General features: G+C 36.6%; 1 protein-coding gene across 2 annotated transcripts in view; it reads left to right on the top strand.

Moving 5' to 3' along the window:
• BMPR1B (bone morphogenetic protein receptor type 1B) overlaps nucleotides 1–13,863 on the top strand; it is a 171,614-nt gene that overhangs the window by 7,484 nt on the left and 150,267 nt on the right. For both annotated transcript variants that reach the window (XM_053461578.1, XM_053461579.1), the window contains exon 2: nucleotides 13,229–13,322. The gene's annotated coding sequence lies outside the window, so the exon portion shown is untranslated. The remainder of the gene's footprint in view (nucleotides 1–13,228; nucleotides 13,323–13,863) is intronic.

Below are 13,863 nucleotides of genomic sequence, written 5' to 3'. Positions count from 1 at the left end.
AAAGCTTGATGCGATTTTTCTAGTTCTGCCTATAAAATAGCATACCCCAGCCTCATACTCCAATTTATAAATCCTCTCGGAAATAATAATTAGATGCTAAAACATTTCTGCTTAAGTTATTGCTGCTAAATGTTTTTCTACAAGCTATTGAATCATAAGGCATACTTAGCTTTTCACACATGGCTTCTACATTTTTGCTGTTTTTGTTTAATAAATCATTACACAGTGTAATATGTCATGTGCATACCTGGGAACTTCTGGGGTCCGGCTACCCGGAGCCTTCCCCCGCTCCTGCGATTCGGAGGATTCGGGTCTTGACCCGGAGAACCAGAGGAGCAGCGCTCAACCAGCAATCTCCGGGTCAAACCCTTGGAGTTCCCAGGTATGGTCATGTGTTGTTGTTCATCTGAGGTTGTATTTACCTAATTTTTAGACCTGCTAAAGAACAGATGATTGTAATTGTGTCCTGATATGTAAAACAATAGAATTCTAAGAGGATGCACTTTTTTCTTATGACTGTATATATATATATATATATATATATATATATTCTATGTAACCATTGCATTTAGCTTTCAGTTTATTCTTAATGTTTTTATGAAACTATATTTTTTTATGAACTATAGGAGCCCTATGCTGTTTGAATGCCAAGTATGCATAATACATAATAACCTCATTGTAACACCCATTCTTTGACCCTTTTAATGTCGAGGTTCCGATTCAGAACACATTTTTCCGCATGGAAGGCCGGCCTAGATAGTTTTAGTAGGGCAGGGGAAGTAAGCCCGAGTAGCCCATGGAGCCATGGTCCTGATCACCCAATTGGGCCTAGTTGACATAGGCCAGAATACGTCGCTACTTGACATAGAGTCCAACTAGTCAACAAGGCTTTTAAAAGTGGCCTTGTACTGCTATCTATTTAAAAGGCAGCACCTATCATAGCAGAGGAAGCTCATGCGCCCCCATATTACTTTGTAAAAAGTCTTTTGTTATGCATGTTGCGCTACATATGTGTGAGATATCATATAAAGCTTCTCATGACAGGCTAAAGAGGATGCATATCAACGTCTCACTCAGGTTAAAATCCACATGCGCTTAGGGTTAAATCCTCAATTAAAATGAGATAAAAAAAACGTATCAAATGAATTCATAAAGCTTCTATAAATCACAACAGTAATTCCCTGCCAAAAAGTTCATAGGTAAAATATTTGGGCCGGTGAATGCTTCCTCCTTTGAATGCTCAATATTGATGATGTAAAATATATTAAAATTGTCGACAGAGAGGGAACTTAAGTTGACCCTTTCTTTTTTATATTGAAAAGACAAGGAGTCAATCGGACTATCTTAAACCATTTTTTTTCAACATGTCAGCTCCGAGTCGACAACCAAGAAAATGGAAACCTGGAATTCCATCTGTTTTTCATCATTAAGTACAGCTACAGTAAGTGAGCTGTTAAAACAGCTTACAACAATAGCCAAAGATATAAGAAAACTGCAAACAAAATGAACCTGCAGTACGCGTTCATTAAAAATAAGTTCTCATTTCACTGAGCTCAAGAGGTTAAGCCATGTCAGAATGTGAAACATCCAGACAACAGTTAAGCACCTGATATAGTTGTTCTGCTTTATCAAAAAGCTATGAGAATTTACCGAATGTAGTAACTTAAGTTAAAAACCAAAAAAAAAAACTGCCGATTTGCTGGTCATCGAGAAAGGAACATTTGCGATCTATTTTAAGGTAACTTTTTTCTGCAGAAACAAAATATTTCAGTTCAAAGAAGTAACTGTTCTGCATGAATGAGTGTCTCCCTTTCAATAGCCATGGCTATGGTTTAAATTTCAGTGCATTCCAGGTTTTGTAATCTGCTTTAGACCAAGTAAAATAATAAAAATTCTTTAGCTCATAGTGAATAAGGATTTCCCCCCAAATTAGCACTCCATCAATCGCAATATATATATATATATATATATATATATATATATATATATATATATATATATATATATATACAGTCTATAGATATATAGGATGTTGTTATTCACTAATCAGTGACAGTGGAAAGAAAAGGCAGCTTGATTCCTGAAAAAATACAAATGTACTGAAAGTGCATGGACTCCATTAAATGAGGTAGTGGATTTACAGAAGGATGTTGTGCATCTGGCTCGATAGTTTAGCTCCTCTTTAATCTAAAGGGAATTGAGTTTGCGAGACTGTCGGAATCTTGGACAAAACAGGTAATTTCTTAAAAATCTGGATCGTCTGACAAGACATTTGAATGATGATATGTCCACGTAAAGCTGTACATCTGGTAATCACATATAACAAAGCTATTTAGAAGTAAAAATTGTCTACCGCAATAGAATGTCTGTGTAGACACAAAAACAGGTGTCCAAGGACACACATCCAGACAGATACTCTGGAGAATTGTTTCCATATGTTAACCTATATAGTCTGCTTTTCAGGCGGTGAGAACCGTTACTCACAGAATGGTAAATAAACAACCTTTGAATTTGGCGGAAAAAAACATGTTTTTCCTCTGTGGAGAAGGGTCAAGAATTACATCTTACTTAGGGTTCTGTTATCTGAATATTTCAGTAGGACAATATGCAAGGACCGCATTTTTAGATAAATGAAGTAGCAATGACACATGAACTGTGATGTTTTCAAACCATAATCAGCAAAAAATATCCCTTGTAAGTAGGATTTACCAAATTGTCTGAACTTTGATGGAGATGAGAGAGACTTCTCTGCCGTCAGAGGTCAAAAACCTGGCAGTTCTACATCGGTTAGTGTTTCCTTTTCTCATTAAGTTCGATTGTTGACCTTTCACCACAAAAAATTCAAAGCATTTTTCCTCTTTCTTGATAAATTATCCTTTAGAACGTGGTCAGACGATCTTTGGTTTTCCAGGAATTTGAATCTTGACGATTCTACGATGTTACGGCTGAGCTTTATCTGTGGATGAGGAAATGTTTTTACAGTCCGTGCGACAACTGCATCCATCTCCCAAACTGCTTCCTACCAGAATTCTGGTAACCTAATCGGTTCAAAATTTAACAAATGACCCTTGAAGTGTACATAGCATTAAAATAAATCTGGCTTCTTCATAACAAAGGGCAAGGTGGAGTGTTTCATTTTAACATTTTTTGGTTCCATTTTTGATTGCTGAAATCTGCTCTGAAAGCTTCTGTTTCTGGGTTCCACACAAAAATTAAGCTTGGTACATAGCAACATAGAAACCAATAAAACCAACTGGCAGTAATATTCGATTTGTTATTATGGGGGATTGGACTAACTTTCAAAGCTACACCCCACAACAAACCTCAATTTGAGGCTCAGGTATTAAGCTATGCTCTGGACCTATTTGGGGTCTCTGGTGCACAGGAATTTTGTTTGTGTCAGTTTTGTTTGTTGTCTTGGGTTTTTCTTTTTTTTTTTTTTATATTTTTTTAGAGTGGTCCTAGAGTGGCTGAAGAATAGTTTGCAACCTTTTGACTTAGAGGTGTAGATAGGGAGATGACGTGGATGGAGATGAGGCATGTGATGGGTTCCATACCTCTCTATCTGGTTAGTTGGCAATTTAAACCATTAGGCATCTAAGGGTATTTTTAGCTATAACACTCCTAAGGTTACTTAATTACCACTGCCTCACTGCAAACGGGGTGGGGGAAGGAGGGGAAATTGACTCACCTATAGTTAATGAGCAGGCTATGACTGGCCATCTGGCACACCAGGCAAATGCATGCTGGACTGCCGGCAATCGGCTCTCCCATACATACCCAGTCTGTCTCTCCATTGGCAGATTGGGTGCCACGGCATGTGGCCAACAGCTGGATTTGACCAGCCACACCCTACGTAAGCAGCCACACACATTCATCTTTCGGCCGCACCTATGTCACCAGGTGGCTGCTGGACATAAAGTGCCAGGAACACCCAGGGTTTACCAGACCGGGCTTGTCAATAGGTACCCTCATTTAATTTTTTTTCACAAAAATATGTTCTTTTTTTATTTTTAAATGGAGCATTCTGACTCGCATTTTGCTACTCACAAGTAACTCATGGGATTCTGCAAGTCGCTTTAATTTTTTTGTTGTTGCTTGCATCAACAAGTGTATATGAGTTAAGAGTGATTTATTGCATGTGCACTGTAAGTTGGCATTAGTGAATTTGCAGCCTGGCCCTTAACTTGTGCAAGTTTGTATTTTTGGCCAACTGGCATGCACTCGCTCAATGACTAGATCTCTCTTTTTCCCCTCTCTCTCCTTCTACACACATTCTATCCGACATGGTCACTGCGCATGCCTGTACATGCACTTTTATAGGAACAAATAAGTCCAACATTACAGGGAAAACTAATAAAATGTAAGAGTAAAATAAGTAACTGTTGTTCATAAAAATTCACACAGGTAATAGTAATCCATTAAAAAAAATCGCAATGGGAAGCTGCCCCCGTTTCCTGTACAATACATGTATTATTAAGCGAAAAAATCTTTGTATTTCTCCAATGTACAGAAGAATAAAAGTTTCACGTTGAAGTGTTACTGCCTTTGTAATTTTATTGATTCATTTTAAAATAGTGTTTACATTTTCTTTTCAGACCGTAGTTGGCATTCATTCCCGTCTCATTCACTGGAGCTGTAATGGCTGTAATCCTATTATTTAAATTCAATGCTTTCTGTATTTTTCAGTGCCCTGGCAGTGATTAAATAGCATGAACAACAAGTGAAATTACGGTCCACAAAACGCTAATGGAGGAACGTATTCCAAGCAAGTGACCTTTGATAGTATTTACATACAACTGAAATCATGAAGTTAGATAAAGTTGTATCACGGCTGAACTAACAAATGTATTTGCTTTTGGGATGGGTTTTCACCCCGTGTTTCCCAATCTCTTTTGTAATGGAGTAGTAAATAATGAATTTGAGCTGCGGCTCTCTGAAGTGCTTTTGGCATGCCGCTTGTTAAGTGTTTACCATGAAGATTTATACTGAAGTGTCCCACACGTTGTTAGTAAATTAGTCTTTAGTCAAAGTTGATACCTTCAGATGGAAGAAGAACAGACCTTTGAGGTTCCAAAAGCTTGTTGGCTCAATAAAAAGTAACTTTTACTAAAGACTCCATTATCGTTTGGACTAAAATCCATTTTTCGGATTGAGGCAACAGCTTTAGAGAAATGGTTAGCTTACCTTTAGTGTATCTTTACTGATGGGTCCTTTTTATATGCAGGGATTCTCTATTATGCTCAGAGAAAAAAAACACACATTAAAACATTTTTTTAAATAAAATCCAACACTACTATTACTGGATCAGTGAGAAATTTCCTGATAAATTCTAAATACATTTCCCTTAAAACTGAATCTTTAAAACCCTTCTACTTCTTAAACAATAACCTGGCTAAGGACTATTGCATTTCATAGAAAATCTACAAGAAATGAGTCTTTTATGTGCTTTCTCTATATGTATTTTTTTGAATGTTTGGCAATACAGTTATTTGTATTTTATAACAGGGGCTCATTTGCCAAAATAAACACAACGAGGATTGTTTACCATTGTCATCTTTCAGGTTGTTCTGACAACTCAAGAAGGAGTTTCTCCCAGGGTTTCTCCCAGGCCTGGAACCTTGTGGGCTTAATAGAGCTTGCTTTGGAAGCTTACATAGAATTTCTTAACTCAGCCGTGACTTAGATTCTACAACAGTAAATCAATGGAAATATTAATAGTGAATCAGTAGACCATAGTCCCTAAGGGAAGACCGGGAGTACAAACAGATTTGATAAAACGTTCATACAGTTTATAAGTAGAATAGGGCACAGCATCCAACTACACGCTCCTCTCTGGAGAATAAAGCAATGCCCCTGAGACTCGGATACATATGCCACATTTTGAGTCTCAGAGGCCAATCCAAAGTGTTATGAAATATTGGTGGGGGTTTTTTTTTATCTCTTTTCCAAAATGCATAGCTTTACTTCTTCATGTGAGCATCAAAAGAATAACGTGAAGCTAGCAATCTTTGTAAAGCTATTTCCTTCAGAAACTGAATTTCCTCAAAGTATTTGCTCATTGAGGCACAGCAAAGACCTTCATGGAAATGTAATTGAGCCATTCATTTTGTAATTGTAGTTTCCCTTGTACGTTACTGCCTTTACTGTCAATGTGTCAAAGTAAAGTTCTTTCTAATTGCGACGGCAAGAAACATTAGTGGGCAAGCATATATCAGGTTTCCCAATGTCAAAATCCATCACAAAAATGAAGTTCTACAAACCCTGCTGCTCAGAAGAATATCAAATATGTGATAAATATGCAGGGCTGTGAAATTAACTTAATCATAATTTTAGAAGAAAAATAGTATAAATGTGGTTGGTATAAGGTTCATATTAAGAGTTGTCAGAAATTTATTGGAATTTTAACACAATACATATATTTACATCTACAGAAATAAAATGATGTTCATTGCTTTTGGGATGTAGTAAGCATGTTAATGTCATTGTTTTATCAAATAATTTGTGAGTTCCAGGGCTATAATTGGCTATTCGTTCTCCTCCACATACCTACCAACATATCGATGGATGATTGTCTGAGGTCAGTCCCTGGTGATACAATGTGGTGCAAAAAGTTCTGTGACTCCACCATATATTTCTCTTCCTGCTATTCCAGTAGTAGTGACATAGGATGTGCCAAGTATGACATCACCTTTTTGACCTTGTCAACATGTGGGGAGCTAGAGAAGAGATATTTGTGCTGATAGACTACCGCCTATAATCCCTATTGTTACACATTTGTAAGTTTTTAATATGTATGTCTGGGTGTACTTCTTCAGGAAACCTTTCCAGAGATGGAAAGCATCTTGAGAAAGATGTCTTCACTAGGGATAGTCCTCTTAAAAAATGCATTGTCATCCTATTACAGCTATACAAAAAAAAAAATACAGAAAGGGAAGCACATCCTAAAAAGAATATAAAATCACATTCAGATATATCAGCTATAACATTGAACATCCACCACAAACCCAATGGTCCTTCAAAAGTAAGGGTTGCATTCCCCTTGGGTCATAAATGTAATTGAAGATCAGGTTATGCTTGTCCACTTGTTACTACTGTTAAACTTGCTTAGGGCACGTATGAAAATTATGGTAAGGCATTTGCCTTTGAGGTCAGCATTGAACCCCACCAGTATCCTTGCAGCAAGAAGACACAAAGACTACTAAACAGGCTAATGGGCCATACAATCTACATGCTTATTGTCTAATAAGTAAGCCTTTCCATTCTTACAGTGATTATTCTAAATTGATAATCAATTAACAACAGGCATGGTGGCAACAGTTGCATTTGAAGAGCCTGAAAAGCTTGAGAAGCACAGCTCTACCTATTACTAAACAACAAAGCCCTTAGAAGATGACCTGCCTTGGATCCAACTACCAGTAATTCTTTTGCCATTGGGCAATAACCGTTGGTATAACTTGACAAGTAACAGACGACACCCAATACATTCAGATGATCTCCTACAGTTCCAAAAACAATCTTGATCTAGCACAATCAACAATTACTTCACGGAGGTAAATATTATCAGATATTAAAATTTCACAGTCAGTAAATAAAAGTCTTAGGGAACAGAATAAACAAAGGCCTGGTTTGTTGTTTTAATGTAGAGTTTGATTAGCACAGCACATGCTTATCTAAACCACGGTGCTTTGTTAAAATAAACCCGCTTCCTCAATAGTTAGGTGTGTACAATATTTCAGTTAGAGGGTGTTAGAGGTTTTCTTTTTTTTGCTGTTTTTTTTTTTTTGCACCACTGATGTAAAATAGGTGAGAACAGAGTGCAAAAGAGATATAACAGATTGAAAGAAAGAGGTTAGCTCAATAAAAAAGAGGTGAAAGTTATCTGAGGTGAAATATTTCACCTCAGTCTTCACAGTACCTTTAAATGTAATGCGAGAAAGCTTTAACCCCTTAATGACAAAGCCTGTGCAAAATGCATTGTTTTCAATGGGTTTAGGGACCGCCCATTGTCCTTAAGGGGTTATTTTACTGAGAGGGAGGTAGGTAAGTAGAACAGCCTTTCGTCAGAAGTAGAAGTACAGTGAGGGAATGTAAACATGCTCGGGATACACAAATGGCTACCCTCTATCTAAGACAAGACCAAGGGCTGATTAAGGTCTTTACATCAGATAAAATGGGCAGAGTAGATGGGTTGAATCTGTGGTCAGAATCTATGCTTCTATGAAGGACCAAACCTGCTTTATCCTCCAAGAAGGGCCTTATTAAGCACTGGTTACCCAAACTGGTGAGATGATTTAAACTATTTCACAATGCAACGTGCATGGTCAACTCTTAACAAGGCATGGTTTAGTCAGTAAACCCAATGATTTGTTTATTAAACATAGTGTAAGTAAAATTAGGAAATTGGTTAACCCATTACAGATCTATTCTAAAAGTTCTTTGTGAGATTTGATCAATTAGAATGTCATCTAATTTTATACATACTTTTATACGAAGCAGAGAGGATGTTTAATGCCAATATATTATTGTCAAACCAGAAGTAAGAGAGTACTTTTTGCCAATGTTTTCCAATTGATAAATCTTATATTATTTTACTAACATCCACAAAAATCTATAGAAATTGAATATTCCTTATTATTACAGATAAATACGGTTTAATGTTAGTATTTTATAATTTAATTTTAAATAATTCCTGAAGGTGCTTTTTGAGACTTACAAAACTTTTTATGTTAACAGAATTAATCTGATTGATAAAAAAAGGTCTATATTTTCCCAGTTCTTCATGTAATAAACAGACGGATTTAGAATATAGTTCCGTGTATCTGTTGCCTAGAGTGGCAACTCAGGTCAGCTGCTATATCATGAGGCTGAGAAGTCATAGCAAAAATTAATCCATTGTAATCCGTTCTTTTGAAAAACTCAGCTGTGAGGTTAGTGTGAAATTACTATGACTAATCAGACCGAAGCTTAATCAAATTGTTGTGAAGTTTACTCAGTCCCGTGTTTTGTTTTTTAATGACATAGCGGTAGAAAATCTCGCCGTCAGTCTAGATTTAGTTTCCACTTGATTTTAAGTAAACACAGTATCCAAAGGTGATGGCACATCGGTGGCTTGGTCATGTTCCACGTACGTTTAAGTTTCACACTCTATGGTATTAGACACCATAGCGACCAAACCTTAACTTTGGTGGCAATCCAAAAAGGAAAAGAAAGGATGAAAACTATTAATTACCTGCTGTATCAGCAGGGGGGCTGCAAAGTGGTTCTAGATATTATACTTAGCTCTTGTCTTTCCAATGAGGCTAATATATTAAGAATGAAATAAGGGAGTGGATTATGTTAACAATAGTAATTTTATTTTTTTTACAAACATATATGTACATCTCAAAGACTTTAGTCACATAAATCTACTGACCTCAGAGATCTCTTTCTTAGATGCCTGAGTAAGAGACCAGAGAGGTCCACGAACATTGGTTTTTACTCCAATCTCATGGTGAAGGGGCCGAATCTCAATATCACCCATCACCCAGACCGCCTTCATATTGTAAACTGACATCGGAGCATCCCAATTTAATGCTTTTGCTACCAGTGTGTTTGAAAGCATATTACTCAATTAAGTGCATCTTTAAAATAATGACAAATAAAGGTTTCCATGTGGACATATAACAGAGTCATTTGGATACCACAGCTGGATAGAATCGGCATGATGGGCCATTGAATGGGGTAATTAATTAAGAGTTTCAGGGTCGGTTATGCTTATGAAGCATATGTGACTTTAGACCTTTTTCTATACTGGCCAAGTAAAAGATATTAAGGTCGGATCAGTTGTCTCCACTTGGACATGCTACATGGCATGCTGGCGCTCAAAGGGTGAATACGTTATTTACATGGTGGCAACACATTTAAATGTTTTTTTTTCACAGTTCTAAAAATAGTTTTAGTCTCTATTTAAAAAAATCATTTCTCTTGGAACGCTTTAAGACCAATTTGATTGTGGTTTTTTACAATATTAAATTTAATATGTTACCTGTCATCACAAAGCCAGTATTTATTTTAGATATTTAATGTTGCTTATGTTGAAGTTATTGTAATAATTTTTTTTCAGCAATCATATAATTCAATTGACTTCTTTTCGTGTTTTCTTTTTTTTTTTTGTTGCCTTCCTTGAGATTTTAACCACTGTTAATTTCTCGGCAATTTATATAATTACACTCGAGTCTGTAAAATCATTCCAAGATGTTTCCTATTTTGGAAATCTGCCCCGAAGGGTTAAGGGTGTCACACCGAGCCAACTTCCTGTCAGGATTTTTTTTTCTTTTATTTTGCTATGGGTAAAGCTTTTAACAGCATAATAGCTGACAGATACTCAAAAATGTACACTTAAATGTATGTTTGTCAAAACAGCAGGTTGAAGTAGGCCACCAAAGGTCTAAGTGGCCACTCCAGCCATCCTATGCATTTTAATGCATATGATAGCTGGGTGGCCCCTAAAACGTTCTTGAGGGCACACTGCACATTTGCCTCTTTTCCTGAGGATTGCACACACAGCATTCTGTGACATATCTCTATGATGGCACTAAGATTGGGGAAATTTAAGACCAAACATTACTTTTCACCCATACATGTACTAGCCAATTGGCTAGCATACTATATAGGTAAAAACCTATAACACCTTGTCTGCACTTTACGCACTTACAATGTGCTTTAAATGTTCAACAGAATTCACAAATAAATGGATACAGTTCAATATCAATGATTTATGACTTATATTAAGTACTACTAACAATATAAATGATGTGTCGTGTGAGTTAGTCCGTGGACTTTGAATTGCCTATGAATTTCCTTCACTATGAACAGATCTTGATGGAGTAATAGAATGTTTACAGGTATTCTAGTATTTTTTTAAAGTTACCTATACCATATTCTACTACAATCTGTTCAAAGGTTTGTTTTGTGGATTTTTGTTCTATAAAGTAAGAATAACCAATAATGAACTTACTCAAAGGATATATTTACTGTGCAAATAAAGATGAAGGGAATGTGGACCATCATTCACAAAACAAAAACATTTCTGTTCCAGTTCATCCCAAAGGTGTTTGATTGGGGTGAGGTCAGGGCTCTGTGGAGGCCAGTAGAGTTCTTCCACACCAAACTCATCCAACCATGTGTTTATGGACCTTGATTGGCGCCCTGGGACACAGTCCTGTTGGAATAGAAAAGGACCTTCCCCAAACTGTTCCCACAAAGCTGGAGGCATAGCATTTTCCAAAATGTCTTGGTATGACTCTTCAGCATTTTGGACAATGCTATGCTTCCAACTTTGTGGGAACAGTTTAGGGATCTTCTATTCCAGCATGACTGTGCCCAGTGCACAAAGCAAGCTCCATAAACACATGGTTGGATGAGTTTGGTGGCAAAAACTTGACTTGACTGGTTCACACAAAGCTCTGACATCAACGTAATACTTTTGTCCATATAGTGTCTTTTTATTTTATATATATTTATTACAAATTCCAACCACTATCAAACATTTCTTTTTTTAATCATATATACATGGTGTTTTTTCCCCTCACTTAGAAGTAGATTAGTTAGTCATGTCACACAGTACAATGGAAATTTGGCAGCCTTTGTGAATGACAGCGGATGAAAAGAAAAGGTGTAGTGTCTGACTCAGAAAACTATCAGAAAGTTCAAGTTTCTTCCTGCCTTTTTGTCTTGTTAAGTGTGACTGCTTCATTGTGGACCATGTTTGATAAATGACTGTAAGTGTTATTTTAAAAGAATGCTAAATACCAATGTTAAATATAACTGCAGTTTAAATAATATTTTCCAGGGTTATCAGAATGTACAAGCCCAGGATTATTAATCAAACACATTAATATTATTATTCAGTTGTACTATTATTTGCATAAGGTGCTGTTTATCCTTCACACTTGTGCAAGACATTTTCTATTTAACTAGAATAATACAAAAGAGAAATATAAGCTTACTAACCACAAATAATATAAGCTATAAAGCACAATAAATTTCACCAATAGCACATTGAGATCTGCCTCAAATATTTTAAGTGATCTGTAATTGCTATCACTCTCAGCTATATTTAAATTAGCAAAAGCCTTTACCTTGATAAACTTTTTCACACTCTTGCCTTACTTCTACTACCAAGGGGCTCTGCATGTCTTAAAGGTCCTGTTTGACAGAATTTATCCTTTTTGTCACTAAATGTAGCATTAGAAACACAATTCCTAATACTGCTGAATGCTCTAGCACTTCCCAGAAATATTTTTTATTTGATCTATACAATTAAACACTTTTGCCTCATTCATAAATTTTGATGGGAACAATCCATTGTTGTGACACAAAAGACAGAAACTATTTAAACTATGATAACAAGCAAGGTTCTTAAATGCCAAATGCCCCCATCAGTCCTTTTTCTTTCCCACCAGGTAACTAACAAACACTGGCACATATATTTACACACACTTTCAGCCTAACACATACTTACACATACATACATTTACACACATACATACTAATGCTACACAGACAATTACACACACTTACACACCCATGCTAACACACATGTACACATATACACTCATGCTAACACACACACACAGATACAAACTCATGCTAACGCACACAGCCGTTAACACACATACACACACTAATGCTAACACACACTCCCTCTAACACACATACACAGACTTACAAACTCATGCTAAAACACACTCTTGTGCTAACACACACACACACACACTTCATCATGCTAATACAAAAAGGCACTCACTCCCACCACCTTGTCTCGCAAGTAGCCTCGCTTTCACCACAGGGTCTTGTAACATCGCGCTTCCATGAGTTGACCGGCCCTTTTTAATGAATTTTGGAACTGCCAGGCCAACCCTGAGGGTTATGCTAAGGTTTATTGGCCTAGCTTATTACGAGAGTGCATTTTAGAGCCTATGTATTCCTGGAAAAAAAGCAATAAAGTAAATTCTGATATTTTCATAATTACACGAAAAACATTGCTAGTACTACATGCGCCTCTTTTTGTCTGGAGACCACTGAATATTGCAGCCCTGCCGTTAGCCTTCTATGATAACTAAACCTAGCTGTTTGACCATTTTTATGGGCTATTTGAACATTTTGCCTTTTTCATTTAATGCTGAGAAGATGAGATTTAGAAGTCTTTGAAAAGCATAGTAATATTTAATTTGGTTTCACACAGCTTGCTGTTCTAGCAACATTTCCTTGGGGAAGGACAAGCAACAAACTGAAGATTACAGAAACCGTGGCCAGACTAGGTCAAGGGGGCAGAGCAAGTAAGTCTTATCTGAACCTTTTTCCCTTGGCTCTTATGGCTTAACATGTCAGATCTCTTTATCACCGCACCAACTAAAGTTAAGAAAGTAGATGTATTGTAACGTGATAAAAGAATTGTATTTTGTGAATGTTATCATCTGTCAAGCTTTAAGTATACCTTAGAGATTGATATATTTTTTACAAATAGTATGGGTTACACATTAATCTGTTCCTGATTAGAGAAAACAGCCTGAGGTTTAGAGTATATTATAATGAATATGGAATAACCTAGAAAATATCTTAGCAGAGTAAAACCGGATAATCAATTAGGGTTTTATTTACTGTGAGCTCTTGGGAGATTTGGAGTGAGTGTCACAGACTTAATGCATTGTGAAGGACCAACCCAAGTGAGCTTCTGCTATGAGAAGGGCTGTGTCGGCCCTGCATGATGCAAAGCTATGACTTATTGAATGTTATACACAAATACTCCAATTGCACCTTATGGAGGATCCTGGTGGATAGATTCTCCATCTTTGTAAAGTAGGTGAGCTAAAATGTTTT

The sequence above is a fragment of the Spea bombifrons genome, chromosome 1, assembly GCF_027358695.1.
Source record: "Spea bombifrons isolate aSpeBom1 chromosome 1, aSpeBom1.2.pri, whole genome shotgun sequence".
In the NCBI taxonomy this organism is placed as follows: Eukaryota; Metazoa; Chordata; class Amphibia; order Anura; family Pelobatidae; genus Spea; species Spea bombifrons.
Note: the sequence above shows the minus strand (reverse complement) of the source record. Positions and strands in the feature narration are given on the sequence as shown.